Source organism: Balaenoptera physalus, assembly GCF_965194825.1.
Source record: "Balaenoptera physalus genome assembly, chromosome: 8".
Lineage (NCBI taxonomy): Eukaryota > Metazoa > Chordata > Mammalia > Artiodactyla > Balaenopteridae > Balaenoptera > Balaenoptera physalus.
The window spans coordinates 121,368,805-121,394,388 of NC_138887.1; the positions used below are offsets into that span (position 1 = coordinate 121,368,805).

Below are 25,584 nucleotides of genomic sequence, written 5' to 3' on the forward strand. Positions count from 1 at the left end.
GGTAAGATATACATAAGTTTACCATTTTAGCCCTTTTTGATGTATAGTTCGATGGTATTAAGTGTATTCAAAATGTTGTGCAACCATCACTTTTTATCATCCCAAACAGAAACTCTGTTCCCATTAAAATACTAACCCCCTGTTGCTGCTGGTCATCTCTTTTCCACTCTCTGTTCTTTGACTCTTTTAGGTGCTTTATATAAGTGGAATTGAACAATATTTGTCCTTGTGTGCCTGGCTTATTTAACTTAGCATAATATTTTCAAGGTTCATCCATCTTGTAGCACATATCAGAATTTCATTCCTTTTATGGCTGAGTATTATTTCATTGTGTGTATATCACATTTTGTTTATCCACTCTCAGTTGATGGGTATTTTGGTGGTTTCCACATGTTGGCTATTGTGAATAATCCTGCTATGAGCACTGGTGTACAAGCATATGTTTGAGTAATATTTTTTTAAATATATGAATCAGCGGGTTTTAGTATATTCGTATCTTCTACAATAAGCAGTTCCTTTCCAGTCTGGCTTCCTTTTATTTCTTTCCTTGTCTCATTGCCCTGGTTAGTGCCTCCAGTACCGTGTTGAACAGAAGGAGTGAGAGTGGACGTCCCACTCTTCCTCCTGATCTTAAGGGGAAAGTTACCAGTCCTTCACCATTATTTATGATGCTAGTTGTACGTTTTTCATAGATGCCCTTTATGATGTTGAGGAAGTTCCCTTTTGTTCCTAGCGTGTTCAGTCTTTTTATCAGGTAAGGATGATGGATTTTGTCAAATACTATTTCTGTACCTATTGAAATGATCATGCAGCTTCTGTTTTTCTTTCTATTAATATGGTGCATTACATTGATTGGCTTCCTATGTTGAATGAGCCTTGTATTTTTGGGATAAATTCCACTTCATCATGGGGTATAATTCTCTTTAGGTTGCTAGATTTGGTTTGCTAATATTTGTTGAGGGTTTTGCATCAATATTTATAAGAGATATTGGTCTGTAGTTTTCTTGTGATGTCATTGTTTTTTTGTTTCAAGGAATTACTGGCCTCATAGAATGAGCTGAAAAGGCTATTCTTCTCTTCTATTTTTGCCGTTATTTCTTCAAATATTATTTCTGCTCTTTTCTCTTTCACATCTCCTTTTAGACTCCCATTATGCATATGTTGATACATTTGATGATGTCCCACAAGTCTCTGAAACTCTGTTGGTTTTTCTTCATTCTTTTTTCTTTCTGTGCCTCTGACTGGATAATCTCAATTATCATCAAGTTCACTGCTTCTTTTTTTTGTCAGATCAAACATTATTTTACACTGTTCTAGTGAGTTTTTCTATTTCAGGTATTATACTTTTCAATTCCAGAATTTCTATTTGGTTCATTTTAGATAATTTCTATCTCTTTATTGACATTCTCTATTGATGAGAAATAGTTCTCATTCTTTTCTATAGTTCTTTAGACATGACTTCCTTCAGTTCTTTGAATTAGCTATTATAAATATGTTCAAAGTTTTTTTTTTTAATAAGTCTAATGTCTGGTCTTCCTCTGGAATAGTTTTTATTGACTGCTGTTTTTCCCTGTGTATGGGCCATACTTTCCTGGTTCTTTGTGTGTCTTGTGATTTTTTGTTATATAGTGGACATTTTAAATAATATAGTGTGGCAGCTCTGGAAATCAAATTACCCTTTTTCCCAGGTCTTATTGATATTTGTTGTTGTTTTTGATGTTCATATGTTTAATGGCCTTCCTGAATTAATTCAGTAAAGTCTGCATTCTTTTCATGTGTAGCTACTAAAGTCTCTGCTGGGTTAGCTTAGTGTTCAGATAATGATTGGATAGAGATTCCTTAAATACCTTGAACCAATAAATCTCCCAGTTTCTACCAACATGCTCTGTGTGTGTGTTAGGACACAACTTCAATACCCAGGCAATTTACAACCCTGCCATAGTCTTTATTTCTTGCCTTCTCAAGAGTCTCAAGGTCAGCCAGAGGTGAGAGCTTAGGGCATTCTTAGATATTTCCTAGGTATGCATCTAGTCCTGCACATAAAAATAGCCTTCTAGATTCCCAGCCATATGTTTGAGTGTTTCAAAGCCCTCATGGACATCTCATTCCCTAGCTTTTCCTTTTAGGTTTTTTGGTCAACTTCTCACTTACTCCAGCTGGTATCATCACCTCAGGCAGCTGCTATGTTAAACAATTGTCACTGATTGTTTTTGACAAATGCCCCAAGGGAAAGTCCTTTGCAGTGAGCAAGCTCTGAGTCAGATCAAGTAAAGACAAACCCTGTGAGTGCAGGTTTCTAAGAAATAGCTAGACAGATGAAATAATGACAATCTTCTAGAAATGGGGCTTTTGGAGAGCTATAAAGCTGTTGTTCCCCCTCCAGTAGCTTCTGAGCTGATGATTTTAATGGCAACTCTGATCACGAGGGTGTTGGTTTTCAAGACTACCATGTAGATGGGGAGAGGAAGATGGGAATAGAGCAAGTTAAAAGACTACAAAGCTCAGTATTCTGACCAAAATTCAACCAGTTTTCTTGAATAAATGCATCTAGAATTGTTGGAAGCCACTGGTTAATTGCCAAAGTTTTGGGAAATTGATTTTGACAATTTTTGCAATCTCATTGCTTTTATAAAGGAGCAGATTTTCAGAGGTCCTTACTCTGCCATTCTGGAAGTGGCTTCTCCTTCCAAAGGATTTTGCTTATAATCCTTTTCTTCTTTGTATTCACAATGACCTGATTCTCATCTTTGATACATATGATATTGGATGATACTCAAAAGGATGCTTGTTCCCCATCAATGCTTTCAAGAGTTTTCAAGAAAGACTTTAAAATATTCACAATTTTCTATGCTACTAGGAGCAGTGTGTTTCTGTGGGGGTGAGGGTTGAGCAGATTGAAACCCATATTTCTGATATTTTTAGTGTTTAAGAATATATTTTTTCATAACAGTACAATTATCTGAAAAAGAATCACATTGGCACATTTACTCTGCAGTGCTGAAATGGCTAATGCTTTGAGAGGGACTATCCTTTGAATAATAAAATGCATGCGGTCTTGTTTTCTCATTTAATGTGGCACTCAGTATTTAGCTAAATTCTTCCAAATAACATATTGAAAAGCAATTTTTCTTTCATTCTTCTCTGTATAGAATGCTAAAAGCATATAACAGATGATAACCCATAGTACCTGAAAGAGAAAAATGTTTCTCTTTCTCTCTTGAAATTAAGATCCATATTTAGGATAAAAGAACTTAGTGACCCTCGACCCAGACACCGCTTGGTGTAGTCATGGCATTAACATGGAGAAGTATTGTCAAAAATTCCTTTCTGTACTTTCAGTTAGGAACAGAATTACTGTGTACTCATACATTTTCCCTTTTTATTTTTTTTTAAATTTATTTTTAAATTTTATTTATTTATTTTTGGCTGCATTGGGTCTTCGTTGCTGTGCGCGGGCTTTCTCTAGTTGTGGTGAGCGGGGGCTACTCTTCGTTGTGGTACGCAGTGTTCTCATTGCGGTGGCTTCTCTTGTTGCAGAGCACAGGCTCTAGGAGCGTGGGCTTCAGTAGTTGTGGCACACGGGCTTAGTTGCTCCGCGGCATGTGGGATCTTCCCGGACCAGGGCTCGAACCCGTGTCCCCTGCATTGGCAGGCGGGTTCTTAACCACTGCGCCACCAGAGAAGCTCCATTTTCCCTTTTTAATAGTAATTGGTTAACAGGGATGGAGACAATTTCCCTAGAAAGATGCTCTGAAAGCCTGGAAATTTTACACCATAAAATGGTGTAAAATTCTAGGCCTGGACCACCTCGAGTTTGCCAAAGTCTCCGGCAGATACAGAAATTGGCTTCCAAGGGAACAAAATATATTATCTAATTTCCTAAGGAGCTTTTTTTTTGGAGGACTATTCAGTGTATTAAGTACCAACTGTATGCCCTTCATAATAAAAAACTCTTTGGGTTGAGTTATTAAAGGCCCTTGGTACTTATGGAATGACGGGGAAGTTTTAAAAAAATGAACCTTTGTACATCTGGAGAATATTTAGAACGTATAATCAGATGAAGAGGTTCAGAAGAAAAATACATTTAAACTCAAACTGAAGATGGCACATACAGAGAAGTGTTAGTCTTCAAAGGCTTCGTAGAGGAGGTGATTCTTCAGTGAGATCTTAAAGGAATTTATGGGCCTATATTTAGCATCTCTGGGCATTCTGGGCTAAGACTCTGCTGCGGACATTAGTCCCCCATGTGTGGGGACAGCACGCAGAGGCAGGACTGGAAGGGGTTTCGTTTCATCTCCTCAACAGTAAAGGCAATAAAGGCGTCTCTCTGCCACCCCTGGCCTGGGCTCAACCAGGCTGTGTCCGGACCATCCGTTCAGTGTAGTTCATTGCTCTTACTGAGGAAGCCAGCGGTGATTGGCAGATAGGTCCTTATAGCATTAATCTAAAACTTATCCCTAGAAGTGTTGATCCTTGGGTCTAATTATGTCTTTTGAGGCGACTCAGAATCAATCTAATTTTTGACAGTTCTTCAGATCCTGGAGCACAGAGCTGTTGTCTCCCCTCTACACACTCACCTACTCAGCTTAAGTGAAAGAGCCTCAGATTCCAAGGCTGCTAGTTTTGTAGGCAGAGGACAGCTAAGCCGTCTGAGCTGCTGCTCTCTGTGGTAAGTGTCCGTCTGTCTCTGCTCCCTCCCTGCCTGGGGCTCGGATCTGTGAAAAGCAACTCTGATTCCTGCTCCCCAGCTTGGGGTGTTTTTCCATGACCACCCCCTGTGTGACTCACTTGTGTCTCAGGAGTCCAGCTCCCTCTTGTTGTCTTGTACCTGAATTTTCCATCTCTGCCTGGGCACTTTGATAATTGGCAGAGTTTTATTTCTTCCTCACAGTGCAGCTAATGTGGGTTGGGCTGGCCTGCGGGTTACTCCGTGCGATCTTTCAGGGACTGAGGTTCCTTCCTCTAGTGGCTGCCGTATCTGTGAGAGCTCCGATTCCTCCACTGGATACTCTGTAACTTGGTGACAGACTCAGGAAGAGAAAGGAGAGTTTCTTACAGGAGGTTTTTAGGGGCTGGGCCTGCAAGAGGTGTACATCTCTTCTACCTACGTTTCTAATTGGTTGGGAGTCAGTCACATGACCCCCATCTAACTGCCAAAGAGGCTGAGAAATTTAGTCTAGTTGGGTGACTGGGAAGAACAAGGCCAAACCTAGAAGTCATGTACATCACTTCTGCCTCAGCTTCTGCTAGAATTCAGGCACCTAACCCCACCTGATTTCAAAGGACTCTGGGAAATGTAGGCTGGTTGAAGGCTCAGGAGGAAAAGGCAGTAATTACACTTTCCAAGCCTGTCAATCTCAGAGGTAGGTGATTGCATTAATCTTCTGTGTTACAGAGTAAAATTGCAAAATATCACATCTGTGAAAATGCTTAAAATATGGTAAAGCAGCATGAAAGTGAGTGGCAATATCTGTTTAACAAATGGTTCTAGGACGAGACAGCCATATACACAAGAATGACGTTGGACCCTTACTTCACACCATATACAAAAATTATATCAAAATGGATCAAAGACCTGAATGTAAAACTATTAAACTATTAAACTCAGGAGAAAACAAAGGAGTAAGTCTTCATGACATTGGTTTTGGCAAACGATTCTTAAATATGGCACCAGAGTATGAGCAACAAAAGAAAAAAAAATAGATAAATTGGATTTCGTCAAAATTGAAAGTTTTTGTGCTCCGAAGTACACCATCAGGAAAGTGAAAGGCAACCCAAAGAATGAGAGAAAATATTTCCAAATCACACATTTGGTAATGAACTTGTCTCCAGAGTATATAAGAACTGTTGTAACGGCCTAGTGAAGTAGGTAATATTATTATCACCCATTCAGAGATGTTAATTAACTTATTCAATATCATACATATAGTCAGGTTCAAAGCCAGTTTGAACACACCTCTTTCTGGACCTGGAGGCCGAGTAGAAAGGCCATACCATGTGTTTGAGGATTCAGAGCAGGTAAAGGAACCTCAGGTTTGCATTGCTGATGTTTTGTTCAGTTGTCAAAAACCTTTTCCTAACCCACATCAACCAGCTTGTCAAGGAAACTACAGAATCATTGTAAGTAGCCTATAAGAATGTGTGGGCAAATGAGAGAGGAGCCAAAAGCCTGGGGAGAAAACCAGAAATTATTGTATTAATTGTCAAAAAAAGGTAAAATTTAGCAAAATTCTAGAGCAGATTAGTAAACATATGGTGTATCCAATAAAGTATATTGTATCCTGGGACTTCCCTGGTGGCACAGTGATTAAGAATCCCCCTGCCAATGCAGCGGACCACGCGTTCCAGCCCTGGCCGGGAAGATCCCGCATGCCGCGGAGCAACAAAGCCCATGCGCCACAACTACTGAGCCTGCACACCTAGAGCCTGCAAACCACAGCTACTGAGCCCACGAGCCACAACTACTGAGCGCGTGAGCCTAGAGCCCGTGCTCCACAAGAGAAGCCACCACAGTGAGAAGCCCACGCACCGCAATGAAGAGTAGTCCCTGCTTGCCTCAACTAGAGAAAGCCCGCGTGCAGCAACGAAGACCCAATGCAGCCCTAAATAAATAAATAAAAAAATAAATAAATAGATAGATAGATAGATAGTATATTGTATCCTGATGTAACTGAATTGTAGGCCATACGAATATTCCATTTTCCTAACTTTTTATAGAGAATCTATTAGGATCCTACAGTAGTGTTGTTTTAACAGCTTTTATATTTTCAAACGAAGTTGATTTATTCAAACATTAGTTGGTAATATAATTTTCCTCATGCTGTAAATGATCCTAACAGAATTTGTTAAAACATTTAAATTATTAATGCAACACAGTCCTCTAGATATATGCCAGACTAACGCTTGCCATAAACCATCACATAATCAGTTCCACGATTCCTCATAGGACTGGAATCTACTTACACAAAATTCGTCCAGTGATTAATGATAAAAGTCACTGAAGTCATTGACAGAAAGCTGTTTTGTGTTTTTTTTTTTTTTGGTCTCAAATTATGGTACCCAATTCATAAATATTACACATTTTTTCCTCTACATTGTGTATACTTTTAAACATAATTGTGTTTTCACTTTGATTGCCCATTTAGAGGAAAAAGCTTTAAATCTGTGAGACAGATTCTTTATAATAGCATTGTGAAATCTATATTAGCTTACAGATAATCCTATCACAGAAATGACTTTTTTTTCTCTCTATTCTTGGTAACCAAAGTATCCCCATGTATTTCTAGGTGTAATGTTACATAAAGTACTTTGAAGGTGTTATATTATTTTTCATGATAGAATCATTGATGATTCTAATAGTAATTTTTCCTTCAAACTTGCCAAGCGTGATGCCATATCACTTAAAGCTTTGAATGTTAAAGCTCCTTGCTTTCAGGTGAAGAAAAGAGAATTATAAGCTAAAAAATAGCATTTTAACCGTCTTCTCATTTCCATCACCGTGAGTTATCCCCACTTGTGGAAGAGGAACGTCTTGGTGGAGAAGATGATGGAGATGAGGATGGTTCTTTCTACAGAAGATGATCACCCTCAGGCCTTGAGTGTCCAGTCAGCCTGTCTTACAGATAAAATCGCCACTCCTGTGTTACAAAACAGAAATCATGTATAACGGGAAGGGAGTGAGATCATCTTCTTTGGCAATGACAGATTCTTACTGAGAATGAATGACTCATGCTGAATGCTCTGTGGTTTGCCAACTGTTGGTTGAACACAGACTCATCTCTTGATTGATAAACTTTGTGAGAACAAACAGATGTCGACTGAGATGTCGGTCATTAGATTTTACCCGAGAAGACATACGTTAGTGGCTGTGTGAGACTATAGAATAGGTGATGAATTCATGACCTGTAGGAATAGGGAAAACCATCATCTGCTCTGCAGTTTTGGGGTGACTATACCTAAACAGCTAATACAAAAATATAATGTGTTTTTTGAAAAGTATCCTAAAAGTGTCCTTCCAGCTCTAAATGTGTTGACCCCCCCCTGCAATTGATCATGAAGAAATGATCATTCATCAGTTTTTCTTTCTCTTCAGACTGACCTAAATCCATCCAATGACAGAGTTCCTTTAAGTGTCCTCTAAAACCACGTCTGCTGTAAATAGAATGATTGCCTATGTCTTCTCTTCCATGCTACTGAACTTGTAATTCACACTTCTGCTCTTTGTTAATAATTGATGCCCAGAGTTAACTCAGCGCCCCACCATGGAGTCTCCCCCTGGTGGTGGCCCCCAGTCCAGCGCCATGCTGTGAGGTGGAGTGAGTGGGGCTGGAGCATTTGCTTGGCTTGGGCTGGGTGCACAGCCGGGTGGGTGCAGGAAACCCAGCAGCCCCTAAAGCAGCCCTCTCTGCGCCCTTCACCGCTGGGCAAGTCAGCACACGCATGCTCTTCACAAGCGGAGTCCGGGCTTCCCACTGCCCTCCTCTTACTCCCAGCGGTTCTCCAACCAGCCAAGGGGGCTTGTCTCCCCCGCAGAGGATCCCAGGATTGGGGTGCCCAATCTGTGGCTTGAACCGCTCACTCCCCAGGACAGATCTCCACCCATATATGTTCTCTTTTCCTCTGACTCCCCTCCCGGGGTCACAGGTCCCAGCCTGAAATCTTCTCTTCCCTTCCTACCTGATTACGTGTGGATCTCTTATAGCCTTGGTTGTAAAGAGTTCTCCTGCCAGTTTCCAGGTGGTTTTCCGTGAGAATTGTTCCACCTGTAGATGTATTTTTGATGCGTTCATGCTGGGAGGTGAGCTCCACATTCTCTTACTCCGTCATCTTGGTCGGTCCTGGACAGTTTCCTTTCTATCTGTGCCTCGGGGCATCCAAGAACAAGTGACTGATCCAGCAGTGACACAGAGTAGCAGGCTGGAGAGAGGTGGTGTATGGGTCAAATAAATACTTGCCTGACCCATTGATCTTTCTGAAGTTAGCATAAGTAATTTCATACTGAATTTTTTTTCAGAACCCGTGATTTCCAAAGCCGTAAACTTGGGACTGAATGAAAGTAAGAGGAGACTAAATATACAGCTATATACTTTTTCAACCCCTCTTTCTTTTGTGTATACTCGACATCAAACCCATTTTTCTGTCCCAGGGATTCTTTTTTTTCAATCGTTGTAAAATACATATAATATAAAATTTACCATTTTAACCATTTTTAAGTGTACAGTTGAGAGGCATTCAGTACATTCACAATGTTGTGCAGCCATCACCACCATCCATCTATAGGACTTCTTCATCTCCCCAGATTGAAACTCTGTCCCCGTTAACCCCTAACTCCCCATTCCTCCTTCCCCTCAGCCCCTGCCGCCCACTGTCGTACTTTCTGTCTCTATGAATTTGACCCCTCTAGGTACCACATATAAGTGGAACCATGCTATATTTTTCCTTTTGTATCTGACTTATTTTACTTAGCATGATGTCCTCAAGTTTCATCCATGTGGTCGCATATGTCGAATTTCCTTCCTTTGTAAGGCTGAATAATATTCCACTGTGTGTGTGTGTATGTGTCTCCAGTTTTGTTTATCCACTCATCTGTCCGTAGACACTTGGGTTGCTTCTACCTTTTGGCTGCTGTGAGTGTACTGGCCGTGCTGCTGTGAACATGAGTGTACAGATGTGTTTGAGTCCCTCCTCTCACTTCCTTTGTATGCCCGGAAGTGGAATTGCCAGAAAGAGTGGTAATTCTGTGTTTAGTGCTTTAAGGTATTGCCATGTGTGTCTCAGGAATTCTTAATGTTTCCAGAAATCACTCAAAATAATGGATGACCTAAGGAGACAGTGCTATTTTAATGCCGTTTTGACAACACCACCCAGGAAATTAAACCTAAAGAAAAAATATCCTTTACGTGCGAAACAACAGATCACACACAATTATCTTTCTTCGATTAAAACAGAATTGTTTCTGTTTGTTACTCTGTTACTACATTATGCAAAAGTGGCTGGAGAGATTATCTGATTTAGAAAGGCTTTTTAGACTGGTTTGACATAAAATTTACTTTTGGGAAATCTTGTGTGGCACTTTAAGAGGTTAGCTACTATCCCCTGGAATACCATATGATTGAAGATTTGTGTTCTGTTTCCTCACTGGATAATTCTGTCTTGTCCTTCTTAGTCAAATTCCACAGCCATCAGACCACACCAGGACACCGAGAGACAAGGTGAAGCAATAGCGGGAGGACCAGGTCCTATTCCTTTGCCATGCATAGGCATTTATTCTTTCTGAGTCTGAGTTTATTAGTTAAATAAAGAAGCTGAACGTGTGAAGATAGCATCAGCGTTTCTTCTGGCTCTAAAATTCAGCAATGCAAATTTCCCCACACCGTCATTGGTGTTCAGGGAATTTTACCAAGGTTGGTCCATGATACACATTAAACCTATCAGCTTTTCCATTTTCCTTTCTCTCTTTTCTATATAAATAGTGACTCTTTTCTCAGGGCTGGTGATATTCCATTGAAATCTCTTGTGACACCAGTTTTACTTAATTTTACTTCATAAGACTTTTCCAAAGGTACTTATTCAACACCTACCCAAAGCTCTGGTGGTGGTTGGTTCAGACAGAAACATGAAAGCATCCAAGATGCTTGGAATCGAAAAGACTTTGAGATAAGACTGTGTTTATGAGCCGGAGAAGGCACTGAGAAAATTGTACCGAAAGGAGAACAGTGAATTAGAGTAAAGAGCCAGGGAAGGCTTTGATGGTCTCCTAGGAGAGATGTACCACGTAAACCGATTCAAGGAAATACGACTTACAGCCATTAAGGGCATGTGTCATGAATACTATGGCTGGTTCCTGTAAGAGGCAGAAGCAACCAGGCAACTGTATTTGGGGGAGAACAGTTACTTATTCACTTGACAAGATCCTGGACTCTGATGTAGCACTTGCAGTGACGATTAAAACCAGGTCTGTTATAAGAAGTATAACATGCATGAAATTCAAAAATAAAAAGATTGAAATATTTATTTGCCAATGGTTTAAGTAGGTGCAAAATAAAATAGAAACCTAAGCAGAAATCAAATTGTCAAACTTACAAAATCTACTCTCCCGTTTCAGCAATAATCGGTGGCATTTCTAAAAGGACACAGGGCTCAGATGTCTGTGTGGTGTAGTTCATTTTAGCACTTAGGTGGGTTTTTTTTGTTATGCCAGTATGTCTTTGATTGTTCCAGAGCACCAAGTTGTCACCTAATTTTCCAGTTTCACTCACGTGCTTTCAGTCTTTTTTCTTTATCACAATTTTTTTTGTTTTCCATTATGCGTTGGCTATAAGAAAACACATCAAAACATAACGTAAAGTGGCCTCTCCCTTCAGAGGAGAATGACACCATTGTGGAAGGAAAAACATGAACCAAGGGTGGTGGGTGGTGGAGAAAGTGTTGAGTGTGGACCAAGGTCATCGCCTGTTTTTAGCAATGCCTAACGCAAGGAAGCTCACCCACAGTCAACAATTATTTGATGTTCTAAGTTGGAATTACAAGTTCAACCATGCTGCTGGGGGGAGGGGTTAGGGGAACAGCGAGCAAACAATAAGAGATTAGCACTTGCGCAGGGTCTAGCACATTGAGTACCTTAGAAATATTTGGTGAATGAATCGAATTGAATAAGTAAACCCAGGACAGGGTTTGGAAGGCTGGTCCGTTGTTGGTGAAATCAGATGACTTTGGCACTAGGGTAGGCGTGTGTGTGTGTGCATCTCCCATGGAAGTTGATCTGGTTGACATTATTTCATTCTGTAGAATAAATAAGGTGTAAAAATATTGTTCAGGGAAGGAAATTTTACTTTATAATTCCATGGTGTTGAGAGTAGGGGAAGAAAGCTTTGCCTTTTTTAGTCGCACCTAGCCGATTGCTGTACCATACCTATTTATTTATTTAATTTATTTATTTTTGGCTTCATGGGGTCTTCCTTGCTGCGCATGGGCTTTCTGTAGTTGTGGTGAGTGGGGGCTACTCTTCATTACAGTGCTCGGGCTTCTCACTTCAGTGGCTTCTCTTGTTGCGGAGCATGGGCTCTAGGTACGCAGACTTCAGTAGTTGTGGCACACGGGCTCAGTAGTTGTGATGCGTGGGCTTAGTTGCTCCGTGGCATGTGGGATCTCCCCAGACCAGGGCTTGAACCCGTGTCCCCTGCATTGGCAGGTGGACTCTTAACCACTGCGCCACCAGGGAAGCCCCCATACCTGTTTAATATACGGTAGTGTACACATGTAAATCACAGCAGCTGCATTGCTAAAAGCAGATGCAAACAAACACAGGAAAAAGGGAAAGCAGTAGAACTTGGGCACTTAAAAAAATCCATTCCCTAATAAAGTAAACAGATATTTTACTGCAAGCTATAGTCTTCAATATCATTTACCCCGTACTTCCCCTCTTCAGAAAGGCAGCTCTAGTAAATGAGATGCAGTGATGACTTTTCTCTGCTCTACCCATAGCTATAAATTGAGCTGAACGTTCCCATCAGCTAAGAGGACAGAACTCATTACTGACCAAAGATTGCTACACTGCCTTTGACTGAGATGTGTACCCTTAAAATGAATGCTAGTCACCACTCATAAAAACAGTGTCTTTCACCACAGAAGACTTGAAACAGCATTCACTGATTTTGTGGATGGCTATGATACTACAGCCTAAAGATTAGCTGAGCCTTATTCTAAGTTTGTTAAATTGCAGAGCAGTCAATTTTTTTGAGCAAGTTGATTTGTTGCTTCTTAAACTAGAGTCTATCGATGGCATCCATGGAATATAATTGTCAGATTTACAATCTTGACTATTCAAGTTTAGTTATCCTCTTATTTCAGATACATCAGAGAGAAACTTATATCCATTAAATTAAGTCAGGATTGTTAATTTTAAAAACTTTGGATAAATATGAAAATTTGTTTCTGCCAGCGTTAGCCTTATTAATTCATGAACACCTGAACTCTGTTGAAGTTGGGATAAACCAGTGTTCATATACCCAGGTTATGTCACTTGCCCTGATGTGATTATTAAAGCACTACCTGCCTTGCACTTTCAAGTGTCCTGGTATAGATGATAAAATACACAGTTATATCGGGAATATGTGAAATAGAAGGGCTATAGCAATCCTTGACCTTCAGGTTACAATTATATCAGGTCCCACATGTAAAGCATTCCTGTGAAGTCCTATGAACTTTCATGGGACTACCCAGATGTTGGTTGTTTGCTGCTAATAGTGTTAGTAGTACTTGACAGTTGAACGTGGACATTATTCTAATGTCATATAAGGTAGGTGTTATTCATATCTCCATTTTTTTCAGATGGGCATGTTGAGGCACAGAAAAGTCAGATATTCTGTCTAAGGTTGCACAGTTAATTGCTATAAAGGTGGGAATTTTCTAGTACTTCAGGTTAACAGTTTACCATCAGAGATGGGTTCTCACTTCACTGCAGTAAATGCAGGGACTTCCTTGCCTGTAATTATTACAGTGTTATGTTAATGACTAGTGTGTGACAGGTGCTCCCCCTTGCAACCTCGGAGTCCTAACCGAGTCATCCCCAGCTTTCAGATGGATTGGTTCTGCCGGCTCTCTAATTGGCTTGATTTTCTCCAGCCATCCCAGCAAAGTCTCTGCAGTTCAGAACCAGAAGAGAGAGATTCTCTGGTCAGAGCAGAGTTGAAGACAGAGGTGGATTTATAATAATGATGTCATTTGGTAATCTTCCAAAACCCCTCACCTGGAGGAGGAGCCTGGGCAGGGGGGCCGTGCCTCCTTGACACGACAGGCCCTAGAGCGTCCAATTAGGCTTCACCGGCTACCGAAGCAGACAGACCCAGGCAGCCACGCAGCCTGGGGAGAGGTCTGCCATTGACAGCTCATATTTGTCACACGTGCCAGATCCTCTCTGAAGAAAACAGCCCGCCAGTATCCACCATATAATCAGGCACTTTGAGGCTTGACAGTTGCAAATGAGCAGGTCTGAAGGAGTGAATGATGCCTTCAAAGGTACCTGCCTACTTTCCCTGGGAGAGTGAAAGAACCTCTGATCATTTGTTTCCCTGCTTCTCCACCCCAGTGCATAGACAGAACGGCTTCGTGTAATGCTTTTCTTCACCCTGTGCAGGATGTCAGCCTGCTGCTCCTTACGTGTTGAATTATTTCGTTTGCTTTTAAGTCAGAAGGACGAGAGCTGTGCACAGGCAATCTTTTTTTTTTTTTTTAAAGATTCTACCCCCAGTTCTCCTGGAATGTGATTCATAACATTTCTTTTCTTTACAAATAAAATAATAGGTGAATGTTTAGTAGGAAGACATAACCATTTCTCCTTTTCAAATGAGTGTTGCAGGTGGAGATAGCATCTTATATTTATACAAATTACTCTTTCTTTTTTTCTTAATTTCAAAATGCCTTCATATGGTTGATCTCAATTAATCAGCAATTACTCTTTCTGAAAAATAAGGCATTTTCGTATTGAAAATGAAAGACGAGGATATCAAGTAACCTGACTCAGGAGACACTACCGTGGGACTAGAACCAGTCTCCTGACTGCAAACCCAGAAATTAGATCTGATCTCTGTTAGGAATAGATTCATCTCTGAGCCACAGAAAAATGAAAACAATACTGGTTTAAACAAGAGAGACATTTATTTATTAAATTTACTTCTCTCTCACATCAAGGTCAAGAAGTAGGATCTATGCTCTGTCTGTTTTGCTCTTATATTCCATTTCCAAGATCACTGAAAGGTCCAAGATGGCTGCTCTAGCTCCAGCCATCATAAAAGCATTCCTGCTAGCAGGAATGAAAAAAGGAGAGGAGAGTAGCATGCTGTATCTCTTTAAGGACACTGCTTCACAAGTTTCACAGCATAATTCTGGCATATCTAGTCTGTGGCAAAGCCTGAAATAGAAGCCAGGTTTCCAGACTCCTATTCCAAGCTTTTCCCAACAATCTGTCTGCTACTCTTGGCATTTTTCATCAGAGTTTTTTTTTTTTTTTTTTGAAGGAAGACACTCAAATTTCTGTCTTTTAGCCCATTCATTAGTCTTTGTCCGTAGTAGGTGATTTTTCTCCTGAAAACCTAGATAAAGCAAGGTGGTCATTTCAATTTGACCTCTAGGTACTTTTATTTGCTAATTTGCTCCATAATGGTCATTTATAGTTAACAGTATTGACATAAAACCTGAGTTTACTTTCTGCAGTAGTCTTCTGCCTTAACATAATGCCTGCTGACAAGTAGATTATTCAAAAAATATATCTTCTATACTTGTACTGGAAAATAGGTATTTTCATCAAATCCCCATTGACGAAAGTACATAGACAGTTTAACATTGATTCAGCTCTTAGCATTGTGATTAAAATGATAGCCCACAGAACCATGAATAATGTTGCCTTTTTGAGAAGTAATTACTGATTTACTAATAAGCTATGGCATTGGAATGACATAAGCAACATCTTTCAATGACCAGTGAATTTCATAATCCACTAATAGTTCAGGACTTTTGAAGAATATCTGATTTTGATACAATTTGGTATTCTAAAAAATAGTTATATTTAATCTGTAAGTTGGTTCATTTCTAAACAAGTTTGTACCCAAAATTACATTTCAAGTGGTTCAGTGATTTTCTTTTCATAGCCCATCTGTGAAATTTTGTCCATATCTTGCAAATAATGAACTTTTATTGAAGAAGAATATTTTAAAGGTAAAAATCATGAGGCTTATGATTTTGTTAATATAAAATAAACATCTGCCAAAGATTTTATTTAGCTCACAAATTAAGGAGAGAACCAATAAGATCTGAAGAGAAGGGTAGAAAAACAAATACATACGTAGGCGATCAACAATGCTGAAATGAATTTGCTGGGAAATTGGCTTTAGGGGTCAGTTGCATCTCCACCAGACAGAATTCATCTGCATCTCTCTGGCGAGACTCCTTTGCATTACTATCAGTTTTCTGCAACTTTCAGAGTATAAAAAAGCTCCAAGACAATGACATTGAGCATCTACCAGCTACCCAGTGGTCTTTTTTGCCCATTTCAAAGTCTTTTTAAAACTTCTTGACACCTTCAATAATATTTGTTATTGATTTGTTCTAAGTCAGATTTATTAAATAGTAGAACAGTTATGCAATAATCATTTTCAAGTCCCTTCAAGGAATCTTAGATTTTTACAATTAATCATAAATATTCTTAAAAATATGTTATGAGCAAAGGACTTCTTTCCCGATCTTTCTTTTTTCTTCACCCACCTAAACCTTTTTATTTAAAAGCCTCCTAACCTATATATTTTCTTTCGTGATAGAATCAAGTGAAAAAAATAAATTGCAAAAAACAAATCCTAGTTCTACAAATATTGGTTTCTTTTTTCCTTAGCCACATAAGCATATGTTTGACAATGTTAAATACAGAAACAAGTGCTTTGTTGCTTTTTGGTGGGGTTTCCATACAATAAGCTGTTTAAAAGTATAAACATGACTCTGTAGAGTCACATAAAAATTGTTCCCCATAAGAAGAATGAAAATTTTAAAGATTTTAAAAACTATTTGGGCAGTCCATTAATCAAAGACAAAATTGGGCAATCTCAGATCCTGTGATGAAAACTCAGTGAAATTTGAAGCCACTCATGTCATCTTTGAAATGTAGATACTTTCCAAGTAATTTCCAAGCTGAGACCGTTATTTGTTGGAAGGTACTTGTTGATGTAATTACCCAAGTTGTAAACGTGGGTATTGTGGTGTCATTTTATCATAATTTGAAGCCCACAGAAATTAATCAACCACTGCCCTCCATCTCTCTGCTTACCCATCCCAGCCCCAGGCAACCCAGCTCTTTGTTTCCAAGAATTTCGATTTTCCAAAGCAGATGCCTCTTACTACCCTCAGATGTAAAGAACACAGTACCCTAGTTGCATTCTTGAAAGGGGGAAAGGAAGCATCATTTGCAGTCCTTCCAGTCTATTCTTATTCTCAAGATCCTGCAGGAAAATGTCAGGCTGTCCTGCCACAGATGTAGAGCTGCAAGTTTGAATCAAGATGGCTGCGTGAGGCCTTTGAGCCAGAGGGAGCAAATTAACCAGCCGGCGGTTCTTGCGTCTGTGTCTCACTTCACGGTTGGGTGAAGCTGGGAGTCCCCCAGGTCTCAGGATCGAGTCTCAGAATCTCAGCATTGTCCTCTCTTGGTTAAGTGCTTGCTGTGGATTCAGTGAGTGCTGTCAGCATTTAGGGAGTGTAATTAGAAAAGCTTGCTCTTTTGAAAGACATTTCTGAGCCAACATTTCCTCCCTCTGACATGTTTGTGATGTAAACCAGAAAAAAGAAAACCCAGAGTACAAACAAAATTAAAAAAAAAATTTTGGAGCCCTTTGGCTACTTCTGACCTAAACACACATGTTAAACTGCAGCCCTGCTCCAGTTTATGGACAAATGGGTTAGGGTTAGGTTTAGGGCTCCAAAACTCACCCAAGCACCCTCATCTTCAAAACCGGTGTCATGAGGACTGTGCACGTCTGGCCTCCCACTTCTGCACCTCTGTTTCCTGCACTTGTTTTACCCACACACCAGGGCTGCTACTCAGAGCCTCTGCTCACCCCTGACTTTCTGCCTAAAAGCATCTCAGTTCATGGTCTGTAGACAATAGCTCCTATGTCCACCCAACTCTGTTGTATGTTCCTAGAAATCAGGGGCTATGTTGTTTTATTTTCTGCTTCCTTTTTTCTTTGATTTTTTTAATTGCAGTATAGTGGATGTACAATATTATGTAAGTTAAAGGTGTACAATATTATGTAAGTTAAAGTTATACAAGATAGTGATTCACAATTTTTACAGGTTATACTCCATCTATAGTTATTGTAAAATATTGGCTATGTTCCCTGTGCTGTGCAATATATCCTTGTAGCTTATTTATTTCATACATAGTAGTTTGTGCCTCTTAATCCCCTACTCCTATCTTGCCCCTCTTCCCTCCCCCCTCCCCACTTTTTCTCTGTACCTGTGAGTCTGTTTCTTTTTTATTACATTCAATAGTTTATTTTTTAGATTCTACATATAAGTGATATCATTTGGTATTTATCTTTGCCTGGCATACTTCACTTAGTGTGATAATATCTAGGTCCAAGTATGTTGCTGCAAATGGCAATGTTTCATTCTTTCTTATGGCTGAGTTAATATTCCATTGTACATATATACCACATCTTCTTTATCTGTTCATCTGTTGACGGACACTTAGGTTGCTTCCTTGTCTTGGCGACTGTAAATAATGTTGCTGTGAACATTGAGGTGCATGTATCTTTTCTAATTAGTGTTTTCATTTGGGGGGTGGGTATATACCCAGGAGTGGAATTGCTGGGTCATATGGTCTGCTTCCTTTTTTATGAAAAATTTTTAACTTACAGAAAAGTATACAGGAGAGTACTGTGAATACCCATATAATTATCAGTTAATCTCAACACTTTTATCATGTTTGTGTCCTCTATCGATTTTTTGGCTGAAAATATTTAAACTTAAATTATAACATCATTTTCTTTCATCCCTGAATACTAACACATGCATCTTCAAAAGTATATCCTCCCATTTATCTATATTATCAGATCTAACAAAAAAATGAGGATAATTTCCTAATATCGTAGGAGTCCCAGGCCATACTCAGTTTTCCCCATTCCTTCTCAAAATATCTTCTGTGGCTTTTTTCTACCATTTGGATCAAATTAAGGTTCATAATTATACTTGATTATGTCTCTTACGTTTCTGTTAATGGAAAGCAGCTCCTCTTTTTTCTACAGTGTGTTATTTCCCCATATTAGGCCAGTGTGTAGTGGAATTTCCCACATCCTGGATTTGTCTGGTTCCTTCCTCATGGAATGATTTCTCATGTTTGTGTCCACTGCTGGTTGTCCCACTGTTAGGGATTCTAAGTGGTGCCCACCAGATTCCTCCATGAGGAGCGAGTGTTTCCCCATTGACACTGGCATGTTTTCTCTGGGGTAATACTTCGGCACCAGGAAAACATCCCATCAGCTTTTCTCTAAGTGAGGGTAGCATCCATCGATGAGCCTCACCTGAAATGAGTATTTCAACAGGGGCTGCAAAATGGTGATTTTCTAAATTCATCACTTCTTCTACAAATGGTGCTTTTCTAAATTCATCATTCCTTCTAAAAGTGGTGATTTTCTAAATTCATTGTTCCTTCTTCATTTATAAGTGGGCAGTTTTCTGAAAGGAGGGGCTCTCCCTCAGAAACAGGCTGTTTGGTGTCCCCATACTACTGAAAAAGCAGGATGAATCCTTAATTATGAATTTTTAATTACCAATTTTCAGAGAAAGAAGTTGCTGTAATAGTTACCTTCAGCTGTGGAAAATGAGTACCATTATGTGGGTACCATTATGGACTCATGAGTGGTTTTATATATCTGATGTGTTTTAATCAGTTGCAGCATTGTTCTTTTCATGTTCTGATTTCCCCAGCTTTGACCTCTGAGGGCCCTCCCAGGTGGTTCTCCTGTGCATGTGTGTGTTGTCTGGTACCACAGGAGTGCTGTGTAATAAACAAGCACACACCTTCAGGGACACCCACACACTTGTGTTTTTTTCACACTTCTGCTTGTCAGCTGGTGGTTGGTCAGACAACTCCGCTTATCCGTTGGGTGATTTGCTCGTGTGGCTGGACACCCAGCAGGCTGTTGGCTGATCTGGAATAGCCTCTTCTCGGGTGACCGTGACAACCCGGCTGTGATTCACACTTGTTTCTCCTCCTGGGGCCAGAAGACGAGGCCAGAGATGTTTGTGTTTGTCTCGTGGCAATGGCAGAGCCAGGAGGGGGCAAGTCAACTGTGCAAGTGCATGTCAAGTGTCTGCTTGCTCATATTCCGTCGACCAGTTCAAGTCCTGCATCTGAGCCCAGAGCCAAGAGGAAGGACCAGTCAGAGTTAGATGTGAAGGCTGAGACAGGATGGGGCAAGAACGGTGGCCAAGACCCATCACTCACTGAACAGTTCTTTGCCTTCTGGCCAATAAGGTGTCCCAGGCTCATACTGCACTTTCTGTGCCTCAGATCTAGAAATACCTGTTTCCTCAAAGATTCCTTGTTCTTTTTAGTGAGAATGGTACTTAGGAACCAAAATCTGAGTGCTTAGGAAATCATGTATCTAATATTTCTATGGACAAAACTAGCAAATACATACTTTAAAAAATAAGCAAATGTGTTCCTATTGATATTTCTGACACAAATTTAACACTACAGGGCCTATATATATATATATATCTTTATGGAGTATAATTGCTTCACAGTGCTGTGTTAGTTTCTGCTGTATAACAAAGTGAATCAGCTATATGTATACATATATCCCCATATCCCCTCCCTCTTGAGCCTCCCTCCCACCCTCCCTATCCCACCCCTCTAGGTCGTCACAAAGCATTGAGCTGATCTCCCTGTGCTATGCTGCTGCTTCCCACTAGCCATCCATTTTACATTTGGTAGTGTACATATGTCCATGCCACTCTCTCACTTCGTCCCATCTTCCTCTTCCCCCCTGTGTCCTCAAGTCTGTTCTCTACGTCTGCGTCTTTATTCCTGCCCTGCCACTAGGTTCATCAGTACCTTTTATTTAGATTCCATATGTAACACTACAGGATTTTAACTTTTACTGAAATTTATGATTTTAAATGTGGATTCATTTTCTCTTATACAGAAAATCCTACTTTCTCATAACATTAGTAGAATTATTTATTTGCTTGGAATCATGTCTTATAGTACAGTGCTGTGATTCACGTGGAACTTTTCGATCGCCAGCATCAATAATTGCCATCTGACTGACCGTTTTACATTTATTTATTTATTTATTTATTTTTGGCTGTGTTGGGTCTTCGTTTCTGTGCGAGGGCTTTCTCCAGTTGTGGCGAGCAGGGGCCACTCCTCATCGCGGTGCGCGGGCCTCTCACTATCGCGGCCTCTCTTGTTGCGGAGCACAGGCTCCAGACGCGCAGGCTCAGTAGATGTGGCTCACGGGCTTAGTTGCTCCGCGGCATGTGGGATCCTCCCAGACCAGGGCTCGAACCCGTGTCCCCTGCATTGGCAGGCGGACTCCCAACCACTGCGCCACCAGGGAAGCCCCTGACTGACCATTTTAATTTTAAGTGTCCTTAAGTCAGGGAACATGGCTAATTCATGGTGCACCTACCAGAGTATCCCTCACATTGTAAACGTTCACTGGTTAGACTCTTTTCTCTGAGTTTTGCTTCTTCCACCCACCATTTCTCTCCTTGGCAACTCCTACCTTTTCTAAGCACATTCTCATGAAAATAAGTTACTTACCCGCTCTTAGTAAAATGCACATCATTTATTTTACATTTTCTCACCATCTCTATTTGTACTGATGTTTCCCTGGTGTGTTGGAGGATTGTGTGTAGTTCTTATAATTTCAAATAAAAGGCCGTAGTTATCATGGTGGGTACTTTTTAAAAAAAAAAAAAAAAATCACGAGTTTAAACACAACCTAAAAAAACAGAAAAAAAACCTTTGGCATTTTCTTTCCACTTGACTCCTTTTTTTTTTTTTTTTGTAAATGTATTTATTTTATTTTTGGCTGTGTTGGATCTTCATTGCTGCGCGTGGGCTTTCTCTAGCTGTGGCGAGCGGGGGCTACTCTTCGTTGTGGTGCGTGGTCTTCTCATTGCGGTGGCTTCTCTTGTTGTGGAGCACGGGCTCTAGGCACGCAGGGTTCAGTAGTTGTGGCACGTGAGCTCGGTAGTTGTGGCTCACGGGCTCTAGAGAGCAGGCTCATTAGTCGTGGCGCACGGGCTTAGTCGCTCTGTGGCAGGTGGGATCTTCCTGGCCTAGGGCTCGAACCCGTGTCCCCTGCACTGGCAGGCGGATTCTTAACCACTGCGCCACCAGGGAAGTCCCACACCTGACTCCTATTTTTAATCCGTTGATTCTGATGATGATTACTGGGACTCTGGATACCATATAACTTCATATTCTTTTTTAAGGTGTTGTGACATTTGGGATAATCTGGAAATACTTTATTTAAAAATCTTTTTCTCCCACAGCTGTTGCCTTCATTGCCCATAAGAGTGGAGACACATAAATGGCAAGAGGTATCAGAAGGTCTGCTGACCACCTTTTAAGGACATCCTTTGATTTTCTCTTTGATAGCCATGGCTTGAGAAGAGTGATTTTGTTTTTTTCCAGATCGATGATAGACTATGGTGTAAACTAAGGCATTCTTTGGGAGTAAAATGCTGTCACTTATTATAACTTCAAAATATTGCTGTTCAGAAGAACTGCCTGCAGTGATGGAAATGTTCTATCTCTGCTGCGTCCAATACACTACCCACGAGCCACGTGTGGCTTTGAGTGCTTAAAATGTGCCTTGTACAAAGAAGGAACTAAATTTTAAATTTTATGTAATTTTAATTAATTTTTAATATTAGTAAGAACATGTGGCTAGTGGCTGCATATTAGCACCACAGTTCTAGATTATAAATATGGTCCACCTAAAATTTTCATTTGGCTTATATTTCCTGAAATAAGTGTTAATTCTAACATCAGCTTTCTAATTATAGTTGTTTCTTCCTGTAACTCTCCATACAAGGCTTACTATTTGCAAACCAAAGGAAAAATCACTCTTAGCTGTAGGCAGTGTATCTACATCTGGATTGAAGACTGTCATTGGTTGCTGCAAATTTTCGCCCCTGGCTCCTGGCCTTGGAGGGAGAAATTTCAGAATTTTTATTTTATGGCCTAGTGGTTACTGGAGAAATATGATGAAAACACAACCACTACCTGCCTGCAACCCAAATACATGCAAATTACTGCAAAAGCCTAATGAAGGATAAAATGTAAGAATGAGCCAACATAGCTTTATTCTCATTATAGCTGCATGATCTTTTTTAACTACTTGAACTTTAAAATCAATTTTAACTTTTTATTATAGAAAATTTTAAACAAAAGTAGAAAGAATAGTCAGTAAACTCCTATTTGTCCATAACCCAACTTCAACCATCATTTCCTGTTGGCCAACCTTATTGTGTCTATATGCTGACCTTTTTCTCCTCCACCCATGCTATTTAGAAGCAGACCCCAGATACCATATCGTTTTATCCTGTTTGTTTCACTATGTACGTCTCTAAAAGATAAGGACTTGTTATCTTGTTAAACAGAAAAGCATAACCACCATATCACACTAAAAGAAAAAATAACCCCCAAACGAAAAACAATAGTTTCTTAATAGCGTTAATTATCCTATTAATCCTATTCATAGCATTAATTGTCTTATTTGTGTTTAAATTTCTAATTGTCATGTAAATGTCATTATTTATTTGAAGAAGCCAGGCCATTTTCCCTGTAGTTTCTCAGAGTCTCCTACTTGAATCTTTATGGCATTGGTTAGAATGGTCCTCTGTCCTCTATTTCCTGCAAGTTCTAGTTGGTCTAATAGCCTGACTGGGTTTGAGGGTTTTGGCTTCGGTTGTGCTAGCACTTCATCAGTAGTGCTATATTCTTCCTTAAGGAGGCAGTTCATGCCTATTGCTCTTCTTCTGTGGTGTATCAGCCCTGGCTGATTGGCACCTTAACTCATTAGGAGCTGCAAAATGGTGATATGCTAATTCCATCAACCTTTTCCATTTTGATAACTGGAATACTTCCATAAGATGAAACTTCCCCCTATCTGTAATTTGGTTACCCAATGATACAGTTTGTATAGGAAAGAAAGGAAATTTTCTTGATGCTTTCCTTTTTCTTTACCAGTTTTTAAATAATGTGTTGATTTATAAGCATCCTCTAATAATGATCAATTGAATTAGTTGTTTCTTTTTGAAGTATCATTCTAAATTCATGAACTTAGACGTAGTTAAAGAGCTTCAGTCCGTTCCAGTTATTCTTACTAAAGCTCTAAATGGCTGGTCCTTGGCTGGTGGGAGCCTTTTCAGGTTGGCTTCTGAATCATTTTGACATGGTCATAGAATTTGATGGCTTTGCTTGTCTCTAGGATAGTTCCTGTCCCAGATCAACTGTTTACAGAAGGAGTCCTGCTTTCCTTTGGTGGGAAATGGTATTTCTAGACTGCAGTGTGGCTGTTAGGGATTTATATTTTATGACCATCATATGGATATTGACTGTTGTAGGAAATATATGCTTATATATTTTTTAGGAAATATATGCTATGTGTTATTAGAATGTACATAAATAGAAATAAATTATATCTGAGAAAAAAAATAAATGGAAAGAACAGTGTTTCTATCAGCATTGTTTAAAATTAAAAGAAGATAATCATGAGAAAAATCAAATCTACTCCATTTATTATGTGCACTATTTGTTTCAGTAATTAAAATCTATTTCTATGCATCAATTCTTTGTGATATTTGTATAATCAAGGATTAATATGCTCCTCAAAACCAACCAGCATATACAAATTATACTTGGCAATGAGAACTAAATTATCTCAGTTTTTAAGAAATCTATTGTACCATAAAATGCCATACATTTTTTAAATTTTCACCATAGGTAAGGCTTTAGAAAGTTGCTAATAATACGTTGTTGTTAAGCAAAAGTAAGCAAAACATAAAGATAGCTAATATATGATACTCAGAGGAAATGACTGGAATTTTATCTTATTTTTGGAAGAGTACATAAAATAATTTGTTGCATTGCTGTATATTTTTGTATCACAACTTGGGGAAACAAAATAAAATGAAACTTCCCCTTATCTATAATTTGGTTACCCAATGATATGGTTTGTATAAGAAAGAAGGGAAATTTTCTTGATGCTTTATCAGTTTTTAAATGATTGTGCTAGCTACCAGTGCAACTTACTCTATTTCTTTAACTTTTTTAGCTTTGAAGAATTGCTAAAGTACACAGAACAATTAAATTAATGATGTATTTTAAATGCAAAGCACTGGATAGTTGGCACATGAAGAATAACTAGCCAGTGGGTGGTCCTGTGCAAGATTTTCTTTGGGAAATCTTTTGGGGAGAGAGCTGTAGTAGCAAATAAACAACGTGCTGTGATGAGCATAAACAAGGTGAATGACACGTCGGGGGTCAGCAGAGAGAGATGGTTCTGCCTGGCAGAGGCATGAAAAACTGCCCGGAGGAGAGACCTTTACGCGGAGCCCAGGAAGATTGCGCCTGGCGGGGGCGGGAGAAGGGCACTGCAGCCAAGGCAGCGGTACAGGCATCAGAGAGGCTTGGAAGGCAGGACTTGTTAGGATGCTTAGTTAGTGAGGGATGGTGGGAAATTAAGATGGAAAGAGAAGACAGGCCAGAAGATGAAGGGCTTCGAATGTCAGACTAAGGAGTTCGGCCAAAGCAGTCTCTGCCAAGGAGCCAGAAAAAAAGTTTTGAAAAAGAAGTGTGGCCTTGTCCCAATAGAGAAAGGGACAGAGGGTCCCACTGGGAGGCCCTGGAGTAGTCCAGGGTGAAGGTGACAGCCATCCAACGCGGGGCAGGGCCACCGGAAGTGAAGAGTGGGAGAGCCTTCAAGAGGAAGGATGAGCAGGAGAGGGATAGAATACTGGGGATGAGACGGGAAAAGGAAACACAGGTAGGGGACAGGCAATACGGCTGGCGGGGGGGTG

The 25,584-nt window shown here is 39.9% G+C and overlaps 1 protein-coding gene and 1 long non-coding RNA gene across 7 annotated transcripts in view; one reads left to right on the forward strand and one right to left on the reverse strand.

Moving 5' to 3' along the window:
• Positions 1 to 25,584, forward strand: part of DPP6 (dipeptidyl peptidase like 6) — a 1,128,731-nt gene that overhangs the window by 676,066 nt on the left and 427,081 nt on the right. The window lies entirely within an intron of this gene.
• Positions 18,447 to 25,584, reverse strand: part of LOC309666401 — a 445,852-nt gene continuing 438,714 nt past the window's right edge. The window contains exon 2 of the long non-coding RNA XR_014267078.1: positions 18,447 to 21,112. This is a non-coding gene — a long non-coding RNA (uncharacterized lncRNA). The remainder of the gene's footprint in view (positions 21,113 to 25,584) is intronic.